At 43.8% G+C, this 21,138-nt stretch overlaps 1 long non-coding RNA gene across 2 annotated transcripts; it reads right to left on the bottom strand.

Annotated features, from left to right (window-relative positions):
• Positions 1-6,347: 6,347 nt before the first annotated feature.
• On the bottom strand, positions 6,348-20,862 carry LOC309861856. 2 transcript variants are annotated; one of them, XR_014310249.1, is made up of 3 exons: positions 20,808-20,862; positions 11,079-11,272; positions 6,348-6,488 (listed from the first exon to the last, which is right to left on the bottom strand). It is a non-coding gene; the product is annotated as an uncharacterized lncRNA (long non-coding RNA). The 2 variants fall into 2 exon arrangements; XR_014310250.1 differs by lacking the exon at positions 20,808-20,862 and adding an exon at positions 20,364-20,462.
• Between the last annotated feature and the right edge of the window lie 276 nt (positions 20,863-21,138).

The following is a 21,138-nucleotide window of genomic DNA, read 5'->3' as shown; positions in this document are numbered from 1 at the left end:
TCTTTTTTTCAAAAAAAAATAGTTTAGTTTAGTCTAGTTTATTCCTTTTCTATTTTTAACTTCTAATATACATATAGAGTTAAACTTCAAAGTAATCCCCTTTCTCCAATCAATACTACCCTATAGGAAAACTAATTTTGAATCCCCCTTAATCTTAGGAAAGTTGAGTCCTTTAACAAAGATATCAAGATACATCCAGGAAGAACCAAAACAACCTTCCTCGCACACACTGAGAATTTATAACCACTCTCCCATCTTTTCTTCCACAAGTTTTTCTGTGTTTTTGTGTTTGTTCTGTTAGTATATAAATCTTACATTTGGGGTTCTATTTGATGAGGTTCTTCTTTTATTTGCTCATATATTTTCTTTCTCTTGTCATATAATTTTATCAGTCTTTTTGTTTGTCTGTTTCTGTTTGTCTACTTCATAAACCTTACCTTGGGGCCCATTTGGGCTGAACCTTCTCTTTCGTCTTCCCTTTCTTTCCAGTCTCTCTCTATATATTATTTTTTTCTTTTCCCTTGTCTCTCGTTTGGGTAGGGAATCCTGATTGCTCAGAAGTGTTTCAGGGTGGACCGTGACAACACCACGGTTAATACATCCATCTACATCTGTTCAGTCATCTCCCACCAAAATGACTAGGAGGAGGAATGCCCAACAGAAGAAAAATACAGAGGATGGACCTTCTGCAGCAGACCTAATAGCTATCAACATAGACAATATGTCAGAAAGAGAATTCAAGCTAACAATTATCCAGGCAATAGCTAGGTTGGAGAAAGCCATGGATGACCAAACAGAATTGATTAGGGCCAAGATGAAAGCGACCAGACACGATGTTCCCAATGTTAGAGCAGAGCTTAAAGCTACCAGGGAGGAGGTTCACAATGCTTTCAATGAGTTCCAATCTAATCTAAACTCTCTCAAAGCTAGGGTAACTAGACAGAAGATAGAATTAGTGATGTGGAGGACAAACAGGTAGAGAGAAAGGATCAGGAGGAAGCCTGGAGCAAACAGCTTAGAAACCATGAAAGCAGAATCAGGGAAATAAATGATGCCATGAAACATTCCAACGTCAGAATTATTGGAATCCCTGAAGGGGAGGAGAAAGAAAGAAGTCTAGAAGATAAAATGAAACAAGTTCTACATGAAAATTTTCCCAATCTCATGAATGGAACCAGCGTTCATGTACTAGAGGCTGAACAGTCTCCACTCAAGATTATACATTCCAAAAAAACATCACAACAACTGATAGTCAAATTGAGGAATTATAATTGTAGGTATAATCTCTTAAAAGCTGCTAGAGCAAAGAGGCTACTTACTTACAGAGGAAAGCCCATCATAATAACGTCAGACCTGTCCACAGAGACCTGGCAAGCCAGAAAACCCTGGAAAGATATATTCAGAGCACTAAATGAGAAGAGCATGCAGCCAAGAATACTTTATCCAGCAAGACTCACATTCAAAATGGATGGAGAGATAAAGAGTTTCCAAGACCGGCAAGGATTAAAAGACTATGCAACCACCAAGCCGACACTGCAGGAAATATTAAAGGGGGTTATATAAAAGAGGAAAAATCCTAAGAATAGCATTGAATAGAAATATAGAGATGATCTACAGAAAGAAAGACGTCAAAGGTTTCATTAAAAACATATCTATCAATAATCACTCTCAATGTGAATGGCTTAAATGCGCCATGAAACGGCACAGGGTTGCAGATTGGATAAAACGACAGGACCCAACCATATGTTGTCTATAAGAGACCCATTTTTAACCTAAAGATATACCCAGACTGAACGTAAAGGGATGGAGAAGGATCTTTCATGCCAATGGGCCTCAAAAGAAGGCTGGGGTAGCCATTCTCATATCTGATAAATTAGATTTTAAACGAAAGAGTAGTCAGAGATACAGAAGGACACTACATAATCCTTAAAGGGAATATCCACCAACATGATCTAACAATTATAAATATCTATACCCCCAATATGGGAGCAGCCAATTACATAAGAATACTGTTAATCAAGATAAAGAGTCATATTGACATGAATACCTAATCGTAGGAGATCTTAACACGCCTCTCTCAGATATAGACAGATCATTGAAGCAGAAAATCAATAAAGACACAAGAGTGTTGAATGACACATTGGGACAGATGGACCTCATAGATATATACAGAACATTCCACCCTAAAACAACACTATACTCATTGATATCAAGTTCAAATGGAACCTTCTCCAGAATAGACCACATCCTGGGTCACAAATCAGGACTCAAATGATACCAAATGACTTAGATTATTCCCTGCATATTCTCAGATCACAATGTTTTGAAACTGGAGTTAATCACAAGGAAAAGTTCAGAAGGAACTCAAAAACCTGGAAACTAAAGGCCACCTTGCTTAAGAATGATTGGATCAACCAGGAGATCAAAGAAGAAGTGAAACAATTCATGGAAACCTATGAGAATGAGGACACATCGGTCCAAAACCTATGGGATACAGAAAAGGCTGTCCTAAGGGGGAAATACATAGCCATCCAAGCCTCCCTCAAATAAACTGAAAAATCCAGAACACAGAAGATTTCTCTACAGCTTAAAGAGCTGGAGAATCAACAACAAATCAAAGCAACTCCACACATAAGAAGGGGAATAATCAAGATTAGAGCTGAGATCAATGAGGTAGAAACCAGAGATACAGTAATACGTACCAATGAAACTAGAAGCTGGTTTTTTGAAAGAATCAATAAGATCAATAAGGCACTGGCCACACTATTACAAAAGAAAAGAGAGAAAGCCCAAATTCATAAAATTATATGAAAAGGAAGAGATCACAACACCAAAGGAAGTAGAAACAATCATCAGGAGTTATTATCAACAATTATATGCCAAAAAGCTTAGCAACCTAGATGAAATTGATGCATTCCTAGAAAACTATAAACTCCCAAAATTGAACCAGGAAGCAATCGACAACCTGAACAGACCGATATCTAGTAACGAGATGGAAACAGTGATCAAATACCCCCACCCCTCAAAAAAAAAAAAAAAAAAAAGAGCTCAGGACCTGATGGATTCCCTGGGAAATTCTACCAAACTTTCAAAGAAGAAATAACACCTATTCTCCTGAATCTGTTTCAAAAAATTGAAGCAGAAGGAAAACTTCCAGACTCTTTCTATGAAGCCATCATTACCCTGATCCAGAAACCAGGCAAAGACCCTACCAAAAAGGAGAATTTCAGACCAATATCACTGATAACTATGGATGCTAAGATTCTCCACAATATCCTAGCCAACAGGATCCAACAGGACATTATAAAGATTATCCACCATGACCACGTGGGATTCATCCTTGGGCTACAAGGATGGTTCAACATTCACAAATCAATCAGTGTGATACAACAAATTAATATGAGAAGAGAGAAGAACTACATGGTCCTCTCAACTGATGCAGAAAAAGCATCCATTCCTGATTAAAACACTTCAAAGTATAGGGATAGAGGGAACATTCCTGAACTTCATCAAATATATCTATGAAAAGCCACAGCAAATATCATCCTCAATGGGAAAAAGCTTGCAGCATTCCCGTTGAGATCAAGAACAAGACAAGGATGCCCACATTCACCACTCTTGTTCAACATAGTATTAGAAGTCCTAACAACAGCAATCAGACAACAAAGAGAAATAAAAGGTACCCAAATTGGCAATGAAGAAGTCAAACTCTCTATTCGCAGATGACATGATTCTTTATATGGAAAACACAAAAGACTCCACCCCCAAACTACTAGAACTCATACAGCAATTCAGCAACGTGGCAGGATACAAAGTCAATGAGCATTAATCAGTGGCTTTCTTATACACTAACAATGAAAATACAGAAATGGAAATTAGAGAATCGATTCAATTTACTATAGCACCAAGAACCATAAGATACCTGGGAATACACCTAACCAAAGAGTTAAAGGATCTGTACTTTAGGAACTACAGAACACTTATGAAGGAAATCGAAGAAGACACAAAAAGATGGAAGACCATTCCATGCTCTTAGATTGGAAGAATAAACATTGTTAAAATGTCTATACTGCCTAGAGCAATCTATACTTTTAATGCCATTCTGATCAAAATTCCACCAGTATTCTTCCAAGAGCTGGAGCAAATAATCCAGAAATTTGTATGGAATCAGAAGAGACCCCACATCTCCAAGGAAATGTTGAAAAACAGAAATAAAACTGGAGGCATCACGTTACCTGATTTCAAGGTTTATTACAAAGCTGTGGTCAGCAAGACAGCATGGTACTGGCATAAAAACAGACACATAGACCAGTGGAACAGAGTAGAGAACCCAGATGTGGACCCTCAAGTCTATGGGCAAATAATCTTTGACAAAACAGGAAAAAATATACCATGGAAAATAGTCTCTTCAATAAGTGGTGCTGGGAAAACTGGACAGCTATATGTAGAAGATGAATTTCGACCATTCTCTTACACCATACACAAAGATAAACTCAAAATGGAAAAAAGACCTCAAAGTGAGAAAGGAATCCATCATAATCCTAGAGGAGAACATAGGCAGTAATCTCTTCGATATCAGCCACAGCAACTTCTTTCCCAAAATTTGTCTCCAAAGGCAAAGGAAACAAAAGCAAAGTTGAACTTTCTGGACATCATCAATATCAAAAGCTTCTGCACAGCAAAAGAAACAGTCAAGAAAACAAAGAGGCACCCCATGGAATGGGAGAAGATATTTGCAAATGACAGTACAGAAAAAAGGTTGATATCCAGGATCTATAATGAACTCCTCAAATTCAACACACACAAAACAGACAATCATATTAAAAAATAGGCAGAAGGTATGAACAGACACTTCTCCAATGAAGACATACAAATGACTATCAGACACATGAAAAAATGTTCATCATCACTAGCCATCAGGAAGATTCAAATTAAAAGTACATTGGTCAAAATTAGCAAGACAGGAAACAACATATTTTGGAGGGGATATGAAGAAAGGGGAAGGAACCCTCTTACACTGTTGGTGGGAATGCAAGTTGGTGCAGCCTCTTTGGAGAACAGTGTGGAGATGCCTCAAGAAATTAAAAAATAGAACTTCCCTATAACCCTGCCAATGCACTAATGGGTATTTGCCCCAAAGATACAGATGTAGTGAAAAGAAGAACCATCTGTACCCCAATGTTTATAGCACCAATGGGCACGGTCGCCAAACTGTGAAAAGAACCAAGATGCCCTTCAACGGATGAATGGATAAGGAAGATGTGGTCAATATCCACTATGGAGTATTGTGCCTCCATCAGAAAGGATGAATACCAAACTTTTGTAGCAACATGGACGGCACTGGAAGATTTTATGTTGAGTGAAAAAAGTCAAGCAGAGAAAGTCAACTATCATATGGTTTCACTTATTTGTGGAGCATAACAAATAGCATGGAGGACATCGGGAGATAGAGAGGAGAAGTGAGTTGGGGGAAATTGGAAGGGGAGTTGATCTATGTGAGACTTTGGACTCTGAAAAAGAATCCGAGGGTTTTGAAGGGGCAGGGTTTAGGTCGGGGTACCAGGTGGTGGGTATTATAGAGGGCATGGATTGCATGGAGCACTGGGTGTGGTGCAAAAATAATGAATACTGTTATGCTGAAAATAAAAAAATAAATTAAAAACAAACAAACAAAAAAAACAAAACATTAGAAAAAAATTCATATGTTCTCATTCATCTACCCTGAATATTAAGTGATATGGAATTCCTACAGGAGATGTGCAAACACTCTACCTCCTCATGTCTTCTCTACTCTATGTGAGTGACCTTCTCACTGACCCTCTTGATTTTTGCTGAGATGATGATCCCAGCGTTGTGAGATTGAGCCCTGTGTCATGCTCTACAAAGCGTGCAGTGCCTGCTCAGTGTCTCCCTCTCTCTCTCCCCCCTCCCCCTCAAAAAAAAAAAGCATATCCACTCAGATATCCATTTGTAAAAATGCCCAATATTTTTTATTCTAGTTTACTGGCCCTAAAAAGAATGTGTTGACAGAAAACATTTATTTTGGAGAGAATGTCTATTTATAAGATAACCCTGCAATAACTCAGGATTCTGCTAACAGAAGCAACCTGTAGTTCAGATGTTTTGTTTGGAGAAGGGACTTGCAGAACCTTCTCCATATGTGCCACTAAATAATTTTCCCCAAGCAAGAAACTCTAGATATTCTGGTTAAGGGTACATCTTCAATTTAATCAAAAAGAAGATGGTATCTTTGCCTCCAGAAGAAAGATAGAAGCCAGCAAAAGAGGCACCCAAGTCAAGCCCTGAACCTCAACCCAGGCGGAAATTTCAGAACCAGGACAACTTACTGCTGTGATGCACATCCATCAGGGAGATGACAGGGGTCACACTCCTGTACGTGCTGCACTTGAATCTGCACTGAAGAGACAGAGGCTGGATACATTGGACGCTGCCAAGGAGGCCAAGTCACCTGAGCCTTGAAGCACCACCTGTAAAAACAGAGAGAGCATTTAGCTGAGGTCTCAGGACCCATACTCCAGAAGATACAATGTCATACAAAACTGAAAGCATGCTCCTCTCTTCCAACTGAAAGCACAAGCTCAAATATGCTAAAACCACAGGAACCTGAAATTGGTGAAAGACTTAGCATTGCTTCTGGCAGACCTTCAAATAATACATGCATGGTAAATTGGCTACCAGGAGCTCCATGATATCGATGCCAGTCCCAAGCAGGAGGATGTTTGCTAGGTGATGGCCCAGAGGTCTCTCACCATTTCCAACTAGTGACGAGAGTCTAAGTAAAGTTCCTGATTCACCAAGAACCCGAACAGGAGATCTGTAGAAACCCTATTTCAACTCCATTTTGCATGACCATCCTAGGGTTGCTTACTTCTCCTTGAAACTTCTTTCACTTTTGAAAAGCGTTCTCATTAATCTACCCCGTAACTTCAATGACACAGAACTCCCATAGGAGATATGCATATACTCTACCTTCTCAGTGTCTTTTCTACTCTACATGAGTGACTCTGTTAGTCTTTCTTTTTTCACAACTCTACTTGGCTGAAATGAGCCTCTGGTCTTTCATTTCTAAGACATGCCTCTCATGGACCCTGGAACTCAAAAAAAGAAATAAAAAACCAACAACAAATCACCATCCAAAATGAATGTAAAGTATACCTAAGAGATTGAAAACTGTTTCACTCCTAACCAGTGTTTATGCTACTGACCCAACGGGCATGCCCTCGAACTGCCAGCTTCTAGAGGATTCTGGGACGATTTGGGTTATAGTTCTGATAGGATTTTACCAAAAGAATACACTGCCAGCCTCCAAGGTAAGGTCCCCAAACCCGATTGGGAATTAAATAGATTCAGAGCTTCACAGGACACATTGTGAGGCACAGAAATGCCTGGCGGTGGTGACAGTGGGTGCCAGTCCACATAGGTGATGGATTTCAATTCAACGGATTTGGGATGTTTTTTTAGATAAAAGAAGGCAGCCGCAAGCACACTTGGTTTATTATCATCTATTCTAACTCAGCCTGGCAGGCATAGTGATGGACCATTCCATACAGATTTTGAAACCCTGCTGTGCTGGAACTTTTCATGAGGAATCTCTAGAGTGAACTTTCAGTAGTGTGTCCAAGCCAAAGCCAAGCACGATACTCTCATCAGACATGACTGCAATGCCTGTCGATTTGGATTGATTTATCTTTGTGAGGTCCCCCAAATATCCTGAGATTCCTATACCTGCCAACAAGTAACTTTTCCAACTCATCTGGCAAGGCTCCTGGGCACTGTGTGAACTTCACATCAAGGTGTGAAGCCTCTATTGCCAAGGGGCTCCACAAAGCCACCCTTAATTTTTGAAAATTGTCTGGTCATTATCTGAGTTTATACATGTTACTCTCAAATTGGACATTTCACCCAATCCTCTGGTAAAATAACCAATGTTTCCAGTGGTGTCCTGTTACAAGAAAAAGGCACTTGTGCTGAACCTATGCTAATAATCCTAAGTACCTTGGAAGAAAGAATTCTCCCTGAGAGTTTCTGAATGATGGAGGGTTCAGAGAGGGAGAGAAGTTAAATGCTCCCATTTGTTCACACAGAAATATTTCATCACATTTCTGTAGATCATGGATACTTTCAGATACAATTTTCCTCAATCTGGAAGAAGAAAGATTAAAGAACCAGCAATGTTTCAAAGAAGAGTAACAAAGGTAGGCTCATCTTCCTCAACTCACTCTGTCCCCCCCTTATTAATTCTTGTTTGGCTTGAATGCAGCTTTTCCATAAGTTCTGTAAATCTGTACCCAGGTGAGTTTGAGGATTTTCACGATCAGACACTAAGACCTCATGAGACACATCACCGTGTAAAGTCACAGGTATTTAGTGGTAGAGTAGTAATGAAAGGCCTGTGGACACACGCTTAATGAGATATATTTTCACCGAACATTGAAGGCAAGACATCAGCATGGAAGCAGAGAGGCCACAAGACACGCATCCTAGTCCCTAGGGCATGGCCTGTCCATGAGTTTCTGTATCTTCAAGCCAAACATACTCATATATTCTGAGCTAAGAGTTCTGCTTCTCGAATTTTCTCCCAAGGAAAAAACCAGAGGAGTTGTAAAGGATTTGCAACAGTGTTCATGGAGGCTTCCTGGATGATGGTGACACCATGCATCCCACCGCCTTGCCTGAGGCCCACAAAACTGTTCAGTGCCCACTTTGTATCCATCATGGTCAGGCAGGTGTAGCCCTTTCTCCCCTGGATGAGCAGCACACCCTCTCCTGGTCTCTACCATGCCACTCAGCCTCTGTGATCCATGTCATTGATGGGTCTCTTTGGAAGATGTTAACCTGCATAGGCGTGGAAGGAGCAAATATACTCCTTCCCACCCTTACTCCCTCCTTGCACCCATCCAAGGTTTGTGCAGGGGGAGCAGAGCTGAAGGGACATGCAGATGGGGTTCTTCTTCTGTGGAGCTTCCAAGAATCCCCTTGCATAGAGCCTGAGCCTTAGTGCTTAGCAGGATATTTTGGTCTATATCCCCACTGCCCACCCAAGCCACGAGGCAGCATTCCACCTGCCAGCCTCCACAGAAAGAACTCCTGTACCCTAGCTAGCTTCCCTTCACCCAACACCCAAGTGCTGACCGAGGCATTCAAAAGGAGACTGGATTAGGAGACACACACACTGTACCCAGGTGCCTGACTGTGCTCCACACCACACATTCTACTTCAGCATTGTGGAGATTGCAGAATTCCTGCTGTGTGCTTTTTGCCCTGAGACATGCCAACCCTCCAATGTGTCACAGAGTACAGAGCCAGTCTTCAGCCCCCCTGTGATCTGGCTGTCTGATGTGGCTGCATGGGCCTGACCACCTCCCTCCCTGACTCCAGTCCTTTCCTATGAGCATATGCCTGGGCCCTGCAACTCTGGCTCTGCTCTGGTGCCCCAGGCCCTGGTTACAGATCATCAATAGGCAGTTGAGGATCCACAGACTCTGGCTTGCTGGACCTCTACTCCCATAAACCCAACCATCATGGTGACTAATGTGGACCCAAGTGACAGATAGGACCACAGCCCCCACCTTATTGCTCAACCTCAGGGGGCACTTCTGAAGCAAGGTACATCAGACCCAAATACCTGCTCCCAGGCCCTCCCCAGCAGCCAAATAACCCCTAGGGACAGATGTATAGGGAAGCCAACACAATCTGCAGTCCAGGCTTTGCATATCACTCAGCCTCTCATGGTACGCAGTTGAATCAGAGAAGGATTAAGCACAACAGCACAAACAACACTTGAGTAGTGATAAAATGTGTTTCTCCCAGGATGGCAACATTTCCAGACACCCTGTAGTCAGCCTGGTTGTCAGCCTACCTGTGCTACAGTAAGAGCCCTGCTCTGACACTTATGAGCAAGCCACAGACCAAGAGTACCTCTGCAGGTAAGTAGGCCCAAATGTATCATGGATCCTTTCATTTTGTTGTTTTGATTTTGCTCCAAAGTCCAGGAAGATACCTCTGGGGCATGGATGGTGCTCTCCATTCAAGAGCACAGGACATAAATAAGCCATATATTCCCCTCAACTCCACTCCTGTGTTAGGCCTGGTCAAGCTACTTCCTGTGTGCTACCCTGTGACATCAGCAAGACCAATGCACAGCCTGCTCTCTGGATGTGGAGAGAACAGGGATGCAGTCCCTGAACCACACATTCTGAAACCAGAACTCTAAGGGATCTAGGCATGAGGGCAGGTTGTGTCACAGAAACTGGCAGGCATCACACTGTCCTGAAAGCCACCCAGGCTCCTGGCAGCCTCAGAGAGGGGGTTCAGTGCCTGCTATGCACTCCATATTGTCCCTGATTTTTCCTGACTCAGGCCTAAGCTGGAATCCCTGTGGTCCCTCCAAGGTCAGGTGGCATAAAAAGACCTAGAGTGGTTGGGGTGGCCCTGGAAAGGGAACCCACTGATGCAGATCCCAGAATGAGGTTGGAAGACATAGCAGGGGCTCACTGATATGGGAATCCACAGCAGATTGCTGTGGGAACAGGGAGCCAGTGTCTGTGGAGGGTCTTCACAGACACTGCCTCAACAGCTGTGTCCCTGGTAAATGACTGAATCTGTTTATGCCCCACATCTTCTATAAAACTGGGCCTCACAGCCTTTTATCCCCCATAATTTGGTGAGGAGAAACCAAGACAATGAACAATAAGCACCTCACCAGTGCTTGGAACAGAAGCAGCATCCATGAAGACATCTCCCTAGCACTGCTTGGTAGAAAACACGTTTTGGAACCCCTGGCTCAGCTGGTAATGTCGTTTTGATCATCAGAGAAAAATCACCTGGCTTCAGGGAGCCTCCCTCCAACATGGTGACTCAGAGCCACCCTGATCCAGTTACACAACCTCCTCTCCAGGGACATTCCTGCCAGTATGGTAAATATCGTAGTGTGTAGACACACCACCCTGTAAGCTCTGCCCCAGGAAGCTGTGGATCCAGCAAGTTTGTGGCTCCCAGTTGGGCCCAGCTGTCCTCCCCGTGTCACCAGGACAGTGGACCTGGGCCTGTGGCCTTACCACGCTTGTCAGTGGTGATGATGTTGGCCTCTAGGGGCTCCCCAAGCCCTGCCTCATCTTGATCATCAGTCTGAAGATGTATGCTGACTCTGGGGCCAGCTCAGTGGCTGTGTATTGCCCCACCATGGCACCCATCTCCACTGTGGTGAACATGCTGGAGTTGCTGTTGGCTAGGCAGTAGATGATCTGATATCCTGTGGGTGGGACAGGAGAACCATGCATCAGTCTCATCATCCCCTTGAACCCCACATTTCCACCACCCTGCCACCACCACTCTGCCGTGTTTCTGCCATGTCCTCCTCCTCTGCCAGCATCTGAGAGGAATGGCACAGCCACAGTGGCAGATGGAGCCTCTGAGTGCTGGGCCCCCATGACTCTCATTCCCTTCCATCCATTCCACCACCAAGATGTGGAAACAGTTTCATCTTTAGTGATCCAATACTTACATAAAACACCAGTACTCATCATATCAGCAATCTAAAACCTCCCAAAAAACCAACTTCCAGAACCAGATGCATTTCGTGCTAAATTCTGCCATTCAGGGAAGGATTCATATCATTCTGTTCCCCACTTTTCCAAAAACTAGAAGAGAAAGCTTCTAAACTCATTTGCTGAGGCAAACATAACCCTAATGCAAAAATAAATGAGGACCCCCCAAGACAAGAGTCTTACAGTCCAATATCCCTGATGACCATAGATGCAAAAATGTTCAACAAAATACTAGCAACTCAAGTTCACCAATATGCTGAGAAAATCATATACTATGATCAAGTGGGATCTTGCAGGAATGCAATGATGGTTTACAGGTACACATTTTTCAAAGCATATTAAGAAAATAAAGAATAAAAATGATGTGATTATCTTGAGATCCAGGAAAGCATTTGACATACTTTAATATCCGTTTGCAATCAAAATTCTCATCAATGTGTAGACCAGGAATATACCTCAATACCGAAAAGGAAATATATGGGGTGCCTGGGTGGCTCAGGAAGTTAAAGCCTCTGCCTTAAACTCAGGTCATTATCCCAGGGTCCTGGATTATCACAGGGACGGGACTGGAAGAGATTATGCTGAGTGAAATAAGTCAAGCAGAGAGAGTCAACTATCATATGGTTTCACTTATTTGTGGAGCATAACAAATATCATGGAGGACAAGGGGTGTTAGAGAGGAGAAGGGAGTTGGGGTAATTGGAAGGGGAGGTGAATCATGAAAGACTATGGACTCTGGAACACAACTGAGGGGTTTGAAGTGGCAGGAGGGTGGGAGGTTGGGGTACCAGGGGGTGGTATTATAGAGGGCATAGATTGCATGGAGCACTGGGTGTGGTGCAAAAATAATGAATACCGTTTTTCTGAAAATAAATAAATTAATTTAATTTTAAAAATTTAAAATAAATAAATAATAAATAAATCAAATAAATAAAAATTAAATTAAATTAAATTAAATCAAATCAAATCAATAAAATAAAATAAAATAAATCTTTTTTAAAAAGGCCATATATGACAACCACACAGATTATGTCACATCCGATAGTGAAAAGTTTTTGCTCTTTCTATTTCGTCTAAGATCACCTAAGTTAGAACATTGCCGATCTTTCCTTGCCACTCTTGTTGAACACAATATTGAAAATCCAAGGTAGAACAATTTTGCAAGAAGTTAATCAGAAGGCATCAAAACTGGAAAGAAAGAAGTAAAATGGTCACTATTTGCAGATAATATAGAATATAAGGAAAACCTAAAAGAAGCCAGTGAAAAATTGTTCAAACTATGACTAAATTCAGTAAAGGGGGAGGATAAAATATCGCTACCCCAAAATCTGCTGTTTCTATATGCTAATAACGAATCATCAGAAAATAAATTAGGAAGATCATCCCACCTGAAGTTACATGAAAAAGAATGAAACACCCAGGAATATACTTCACCAAGAGGTAAAATCTTGTATGATGAAAACGACAAGATGGGAAGGAAAGAAACTGAAGGCAACACACATAAACCAAGAGACACCGCATATTCATGGGTGAGAAAAATTAATAATGGTAAAATGTACATACTTCTCTAAGCCATCTACAGTTTCATTACAATTCATGTCAAAATTCTAAGGACATTTTTCACAGAAAGAGAAGAAAGTTTCTAAAAATTTGTATGATGCCACAAAAGACTCTGAGTACCAGAACAATCTAGAGAAAGAAGAACCACACTAAAGGCATCGTGCTTGCTCATTTCAGACTAATGACAAAGCTAGAGTAATCAAAACAAACTATCATTGTCATAATAACAGACACACACATCACCAGGAGACAGGAGAGAGCCCAAAATTAAACACACACATCTATGGTCTGGGAACTTATGACAAAGGAGCTAAGAATAAACAAGAGGGAAAAAGAGTCTCTTTCATCAATGGTGCTGGGAACACTGGAGAGCCACATGCAAAAGAACAAAACTACGCCATTCTCTTACACCATACACAAAAATTAACTCAAAATGTGTCAAACAATTGAATATAAGTCCTGGAACTATAAAACCTGTAGCAGAAAACACAGGGTTTGGAATGGTCCTTGATGAAAGGTCTTGGTAGTGGTGCTTTTAAATGGACACAAAAGTAAAAATAAACAAAGAAGCAAATGTGGGCCTACATGTAACTATAAAACATCCAAACAACAAAGGAAACCATCAACAAAATAAAATGGTAACGTAAGGTAAAACATTTGTAAATTATATATCGGGTAAGGGGTTAATATTCAAAATATAAAGAACTCATGCCACTCAACAACAAAACAAAACAAAACAAAGCACACAAAAGCACCAAAAACATCAAAAACACCACAAGTTATCTAGTGCATCAGAAGTTCCAAATAGACATTATCCTAAAGAAGACATATAGATGTTCTACTTGAACATGGAAAGATGCTCATAATTAATCATCAGGGAAATGCAAATCAAACCATAATGAGGCCCTACTTCATACCTGTCAGAAGGGCTGCTATCAAAAACAGGAGAAATAGCAAGTTTTGGCAAAGACGTGGTGTAGAGGAAAACTCTAGTCCATCATTATGGGGACTATAAATGGGTATGGCCATTATGGAAAACAGTATGAAAGTTCCTCAAAAAAATTGGAAATAGAGCAACCAAAGGAACCAGCATTTCCCTTTCTGAGTATTTATCTGAAGGGAATGAAATTACTAATTCACAAAGGTATATTCACCCCTGTGTACACTGCAGGATTATTTACAACAGTGAAAATAAAGAAACAACCTAAATGCCATCAGTGGATGAATGAATAAAGAAACTGTGGTCGATAAACTGAGTGGAATCCTACTCAGCCCTAATAAAGTATGCAATCTTTTGATTTACAACATGGTGGCCCTTGAAGGCATTATGCTAAATAAAACAGGCCAGACAGAAAGACAAATACTAGAAATCACTTACATGTAGAACTTTAAAACAAAACCAAACCAAAAATGTGAGCTCACAGACAGAACAGATGGGGTCTGGCAGAAGTTTGGGGTTGGAGCTGGGAGAAATGGGTGAAGGTGTCAAAAGGAAAAAAGAAAAAAAATCCAAATTTAGCATCTTTTTTTTTTTTCAATTAAGTAATCTGTACCCCCAATATGACTCAAACTTGTAACCTGGAGATCAAGAGTCACACACTCCACCAACCCTGACAGCCAGGGTCCTGCAATTGTCACATCTTCCGATACTCAGTGTATGGAGAAAGGGGAAACTAATTTAATCTATGGTATTTTGAGGGCTAGGTATTTTTTGGTAAATGTACAAAAGAAAGAACACATTCTTCAGGGTAACACATTCAGGACTGTATCTAGTTCTAATATTTATCATGACACTGAGAAAATAACTTGCCTTTTTAATTTAATTATTTATTTGAGAGACAGAAAGGGGGGGATATAAGCAGGGAGAGGGACAGAGGGAGATGGAGAAGAAGACTCCCCACTGAGCAGGGAGTCTGAACTGGGGTTTGATCCCAGGAACCTGGGATTATGTCCTGAGCCAACGGCAAGCTTCAACAACTAAACCACCCCAGTGTCCTTCTTAACCTATTTTCTGCCTGTTTCCCCACCTCTGAGGATATTATGAATATTTGCTTTTAGAACAGCTTCTATTTTTAATTTAATAACAGTTTTTAGATTTGAATGAAATAGAGGTCACTTAGAATAATACATATGAGAGTAGGCCCTCAAAAATGTTTTTAAAAATCTTATTCTGGGGGTATCTGGGTGGCACGGTCAGTTAAGCAGCTGACTCTTGATTTGGGCTCAAATCAAGTTCCCAACTTCTAGGAGAGAGCCCCACACCAGGCTCCACACTCAACGGGTACACTGCTGGAGGATTCCCTCTCTCCCTCTGACCCTCCTCTCTCTAGCATATGCTTGTGCATGCAATCTCTTTCTGTCTCTACAATAAATAAATATGTCTTAAAAAGTCTAATCTTGAACATTTGGTGGTTGCATAATCATTTCCATTATTGGGCAGTATCTCCTAGTCTACAAAGCACTTTTATACATACTTTCTTATTGGAGTCAGGATATGGTCCTGGGAGAAGAATTTATTGTTTTATTTATATAGGAAAATAAAGAAAACCAGACTTAGAGCAGGGCTGTGCTATGCTCATGACTGCTGAGCTAACAGATGATCTTCTGTTTTTCAGTCCAATGGAGAAAGAAAAAAAAAAATCCAGACACTGTAACAAGAGCCAATGAAGGGCACTAGAAACTGATAATGGAATCAATGCAGTAAGATGATGCAATATTTAAAAATATTTACCCACCCAGCAGTGGAACAACTAAATATGTAGAGCATATATGAACAGACCTAAGAGAAGTAATCAGCACTAATACCATAGGGAACTTTAATACCTCACACTTCTCTCAATGATACACCATCCAGACAGAAGACCAAAGAGGAAACATTAGCCTCAGACAACCTGTTACTTAGATGGACTTGACAGATACACACAGAACCCTCCATCCAAAAGCAGCACATGGAATGCACTCCTCTCAAGTGAACCTAGAACATTCTCCACCATAGGTCATATGTGAGGCCACAAGACAAGTCAATAAACTCCAGAAGCCTAAGATTTTCCCAAATGATGAGTGAAACCAAATCGACCATTTTTTCCAAACACAGTGGCATAGAACTAGAAATCAATTACAAGAAGAAAACTGGAAATTCATAAACACAGAGACTAAACAACATGCTACTGAACAACCAATTGAATTCATGGGCAAACTGAAATAGGAACACAGAAATACTTTGAGGGAAATGAAAAAATAATACAATCAAACAAAAGTTATGGAATGCAGTAAAACGGGTTCTAAAATGGGGCACCCGATTAGTCAGTGAAGCGCTGTGACTCTTGATCTTGCGGTTTTGAGTTTCAACCCCACACTGGGCATAGAGATCGTTTTAAGTTTTTGAAGACGTCATTTATTTATTTGACACAGAGGGAAAGAGAGAGAGACTGAGCAAAGTGGAAGGAGTAGCAGGCAGCAGAAGAGGGTGAAAGTGGCTCCCCATGCTAACCAGAGAGTTGATGCAGTGCTCAATTCCAGGACCCTAAATAATTCATGACCTAAGCCAAAGTCCAATGCCTAACAGGCAGCCCTAACACCCTAACACAGGCACCCCTTAGAGCTAACTTAAAAAAAAAAAGTGGTTCTAAGAGGGAAGTTTATAATACAGGCCTAACTCAAGAAACAAGAAACATCTCAAATAAACAACCTAACTTGATAACTCAAGGAAACATAAAAAGCACAAATGAAGTCCAATGTTTGTAGAACAAAGGAAGGAACACATCAGAACTGAAATAAGTGAAATACAGACTAAAAAGTCAACAGAAATATTAAAGAAAGAAAGAAAGAAAGAAAGATCAACAAAGAGCTGGTTCTTTGAAAAGAACAAAGCTGACAGAGTCCCAGCCAGACTCAAGCTAAGAAAAAAGAAAGAGGACTCATCCTCAGAAATGAAAGAGATATTCCCTGATACCATAGATATGTAAAGGCTCAAAAGAAAGTTTTATGAACAATTACACCCCAACAAGCTGGATAATCCAAAAGAAAAGGATACATTCCCAGAAACATACAACTTTCCAAGACTGAATCTTGAAGAAACAGAAATTCTGAACAAACCAATGACCAGTAGGGAGATTAAATAAGAAACCAAAAACTTCCAACAAGCAAATTCCAGGACCCCATGTTTTCACCAGTGAATTCTATGAATCATCCACAGGAAAAAAAAAATGAATACCAATTCTTCTCCAACTCTGCCAGAAAAACAAGAGGAAGGAATGCTCCCTGCCTCATTTTATGAGTCCAGCATGGCCCTTATCAAAACATCCCAATGTGCCCCAAGAAAATGTCAGACAAGTATCTCTCATGAACACAGACATAAAAATCATCACACATGGACTCTGTAAAACAATCTGAGGGGTTTGAAGTGGTGGGGGTGGGAGGTTGGGGTACTAGGTTGTGGGTATTACAGAGGGCACGGATTGCATGGAGCACTGGGTGTGGTGAAAAAATAATGAATACTGTTTTTCTGAAAATAAATAAATTAATTTAATTTTTTAAAAAATGAAGGGGCAATTGGTGTTACAAAGCCATACAGAGAAGGGGCTGTTATTCACACTTATTCTCTCATATGATTTTCAAAGATTTGAGATATAACCTCTGAAATATTCATTATTTCTTGTTAATAGCTTAAAATAAATCTGGTATCAAGTTTAAAAAAAATCATCGCACAAATCATACTAATGTGCCGCATTCACAAAATGAAGGATCAACATCATAGGACCATCTCAATATATGGAGAAAAAGCATTTGATAGTGCTGCTACCAAATCACTGCCCCCCCATCTGTGCTTCTGCTGCCTGGCTGGTCCCCACACCCCAAACCATGGTCACCCCCCTGTGCCATCCCCCCACTGCCACCCTGCTGCACCTCACACACCCACCTCCATCCCTTCCACCCCCCATGGCTGACAGGCCACTGCCACCAGTGCTGCCACCCTCCACTCTGCTACTCCACAGCAGTGCCCCTTTGTACCACAACAGCTAACCCTCGCCATAGCTGCCCTGCTGCCCTGTGTGTTGCAACTGATTCCCTGCTCTGTCACCCCCAGTGCCCCTACCAGTCCCTTGTGCACTCCCAGAACTCTGCCACCCTGCTGCACCACTCTCCAGTGCTTCTACTGGTCTGGTGCCAGTGTTTCCAACAACAACACCACTGCTACTGTGGTCACCCAGCTGTTCCTGCCCATATCCACCACCCCGCCCTGCCCCCAAGCCATGCCATGCCATTGCCAGGCAGCTGCTGTCCTGCTGGTCCCTCCCAACCACATCCGGGCAAATCCCTCCCCGCTTCACCTCCATATTGGCTGCCCTCCAACTGCACTTCCTTAAGTCACTGCCTTTCTCAAGTCACTGCTGTCTCACTGCCCCCCACTGCCATTTCTTCACTGCATACTGTCCCCTTGCTGCCGCAACTGTGGATAGCCCCTGCCCTGCCCACACAGATATTAACCTGATGCTCTTGCCCTGCTAGTCTCACCAAACACCCCCAAAATGTTACCGCCTGTTGGCCCCCCATCCCTGCTCCAGTGCCTCCAGATTCCCTCCCCGTTGACCTGCTGCTGCCCCCCCCCCACTCATCCCAGCCTTCTCCCAGTACTACTTCCTGGGTGCCCCTGCCTCATGACCCTGCCGTCTGCAGCACACCCCTCATTCTGCCCACATCACCACCGCTGCTGTTGCTAAGCTTCTGCCCTGTGCCCCAGGCCACTGCTGACCTTCACTGTCCAGTCCCCACTGATATGCATTAAGGCCCTACCCCGCCCTTCATGCCCTTCCTGTGCAGTTGCTGTGCCACTGCCTCCCAGTTGGTTCCATCCCTCCTTCTCCCCACGCCACCACCTGCCTGCCACCCCGCATGCACCTGTGCAGCCAAACTGTCCCATCCCGCCCACCAGCATGCTCATTACTGTTCTGCTGCCCCACCACATTGCTGCTACCATCCCTCTGTGCTCTCCCCACACCTCTACCCTGCCGGGTGCCCCACACCCCCCCTACCAAAACCATGCCTTCACTATCATTGCCCCCTTACTGCCACCCTGCTTCTTATCTTCTGCCATCCTGTGTCCCACTCTTGCCCTATGTCCTGCTGCTGCCCTGTGTCCTGTTGCTGCTGGTCTTCGTATCCCAGCCCTATGCAGCCCTGCCCTTTGACTTGCATGCCTGCCCCACCTGCCACACTGCCCCCGTGCTGTTCTAGCCACCCCTTCCTGCAGCTACTACCTAGTGCAAACCCTGCCCCCCACTCCAGAGCCTTCGTGATTTTCTACCCCTGTTCCCGTGCTGCTGCCATCCCATGAGTCCCACTCCACCTTCCCCACACTGGTACCACCAGGCTTCCCCCACAACAAGAGTCGCTCCCACCACGCTGCAACCCCGTCCACAGTGCCCCCACTTAAAATCACCATTTTCTCTCCACTGCTATCCTGGGTCCCCGCTGCATCTGCTATCAGTGGTGCCGCCCTGTAGACATGCACCAAGCCCAGCAAAGCGTGGCCCTTGCTCGCTGCCTGACCCACCACACCATGATATTGGTGTCCGCTTATATCCAGCTAGTCCTGCCCAGGCCCAAGCGACACTACCGCCTAGCTACTCCCCTCCCCCACTCCAATGCCTCCTGTCTGCCAAGCGTGTGGCTGCCCAGTATGTACAGCACACCCCACGCTACTGCCAGCTTCCTGCCCCCAAAAATGCACCCCTGCCACCCTGCTGTGCCCTCCCAGGCCCCCTTACTTCTGGGCCACTTCTGTCCTGTGCCCACAGCCTCTGCTGTGCTTCACTGCCCCACCTTGTTGGCATGCACTATGAGCAGGCCCAGTAAGCCAGCCAAGCTGTCGCTGTGCTGCTGCCTCAGGGCTGGTCCCACAATCCCTATGCCGCCCTGCCGCCTATATTCCATCCCCCCACAGGTGCCACATGGCTGCCCCACTCGGGTGTCATGCAGCTTCCCCTTACCACAAGAAGCTTCCCCTCCCTGTACCAGTGCTGCCTGATGACACCCCCACTCCCTGCCCCACTGGCCCCGCCAGTTAGAACCGTTAGACTGTACTAGCCTCTCTGTCACCTCCTTGCCCCCATGGAGTTTAGCAGCCTTGCCCACCAGACCATGACACTGATGCCCCACTGATGCCAGGCTGGTCCCTCTCCTCCACCCACCACGACCAAGTAGCTGCTTCCCCCTCCCCCTGCTCCATTGCCTCACCGGCCACATGCATTACTGCTTTGCACACCCACCCCCTTGCCCCCCTCACGCTGCCACCATCTTGCTGCCTCACACGTGTACCCTTGCCACCCTGCTGTACCCCCCACACAACCCTCTTTACCACTGCTGCTGTGGCTCCACTGTTGCCCTGTGTCCCAGCCTCTACTGTGCTTTGGTGCCCCGTCCCCTTGACGTGCACCAAGGGCCTGCCCCCCACGCCTGCCCCACTGATGCTGCCCTGCCCACTTTACCTTTACTATGGGCCCGCCTACCACACCTGCCCCACTGATGCTGCCCATCCCCTTTATATGTATTATGGACCCGTGCACCCCGCCCTCCTAACTACTGCTACCCCGACTCATTGACGTGCAGAATGGGCCACCCACCACGGGGTCCTAACTGTTGCTGACCAGCCCCCTTGACCTGAACAATGGGCCCACCCACCTAGTCCTCCTCACTTTGATGCCCCGTCCCCTTGATGTGCACGACAGGCCTGCCCACCAACAACCTCCTAACTGTTGCTGCCCCCCCTTGACGATGGGCCCGCCCAACCACACTCTCCCTGCTGCTGTTGCTCCGCCCCCTTGACGTGAACCATGGGCCCGCCCACCACGGCATCCTAACTACTGCTGCACTGCTGCCTGGGGCTGCTCCCACCTTCTCACCCCCTCTGCGGCCGCCTAGATTCCACCTATCCTCCACAGGTGCCACAGAGCTCCCGCTCCTCCCACTGCCACTACTGCCTGCCCCCATCCCTGCCTCTGATGAATCCTGC

The sequence above is a fragment of the Mustela nivalis genome (genome assembly GCF_964662115.1).
Source record: "Mustela nivalis genome assembly, chromosome: 3".
Taxonomy (NCBI): Eukaryota; Metazoa; Chordata; class Mammalia; order Carnivora; family Mustelidae; genus Mustela; species Mustela nivalis.
This window is presented reverse-complemented; position numbering and strand designations above follow the sequence as displayed.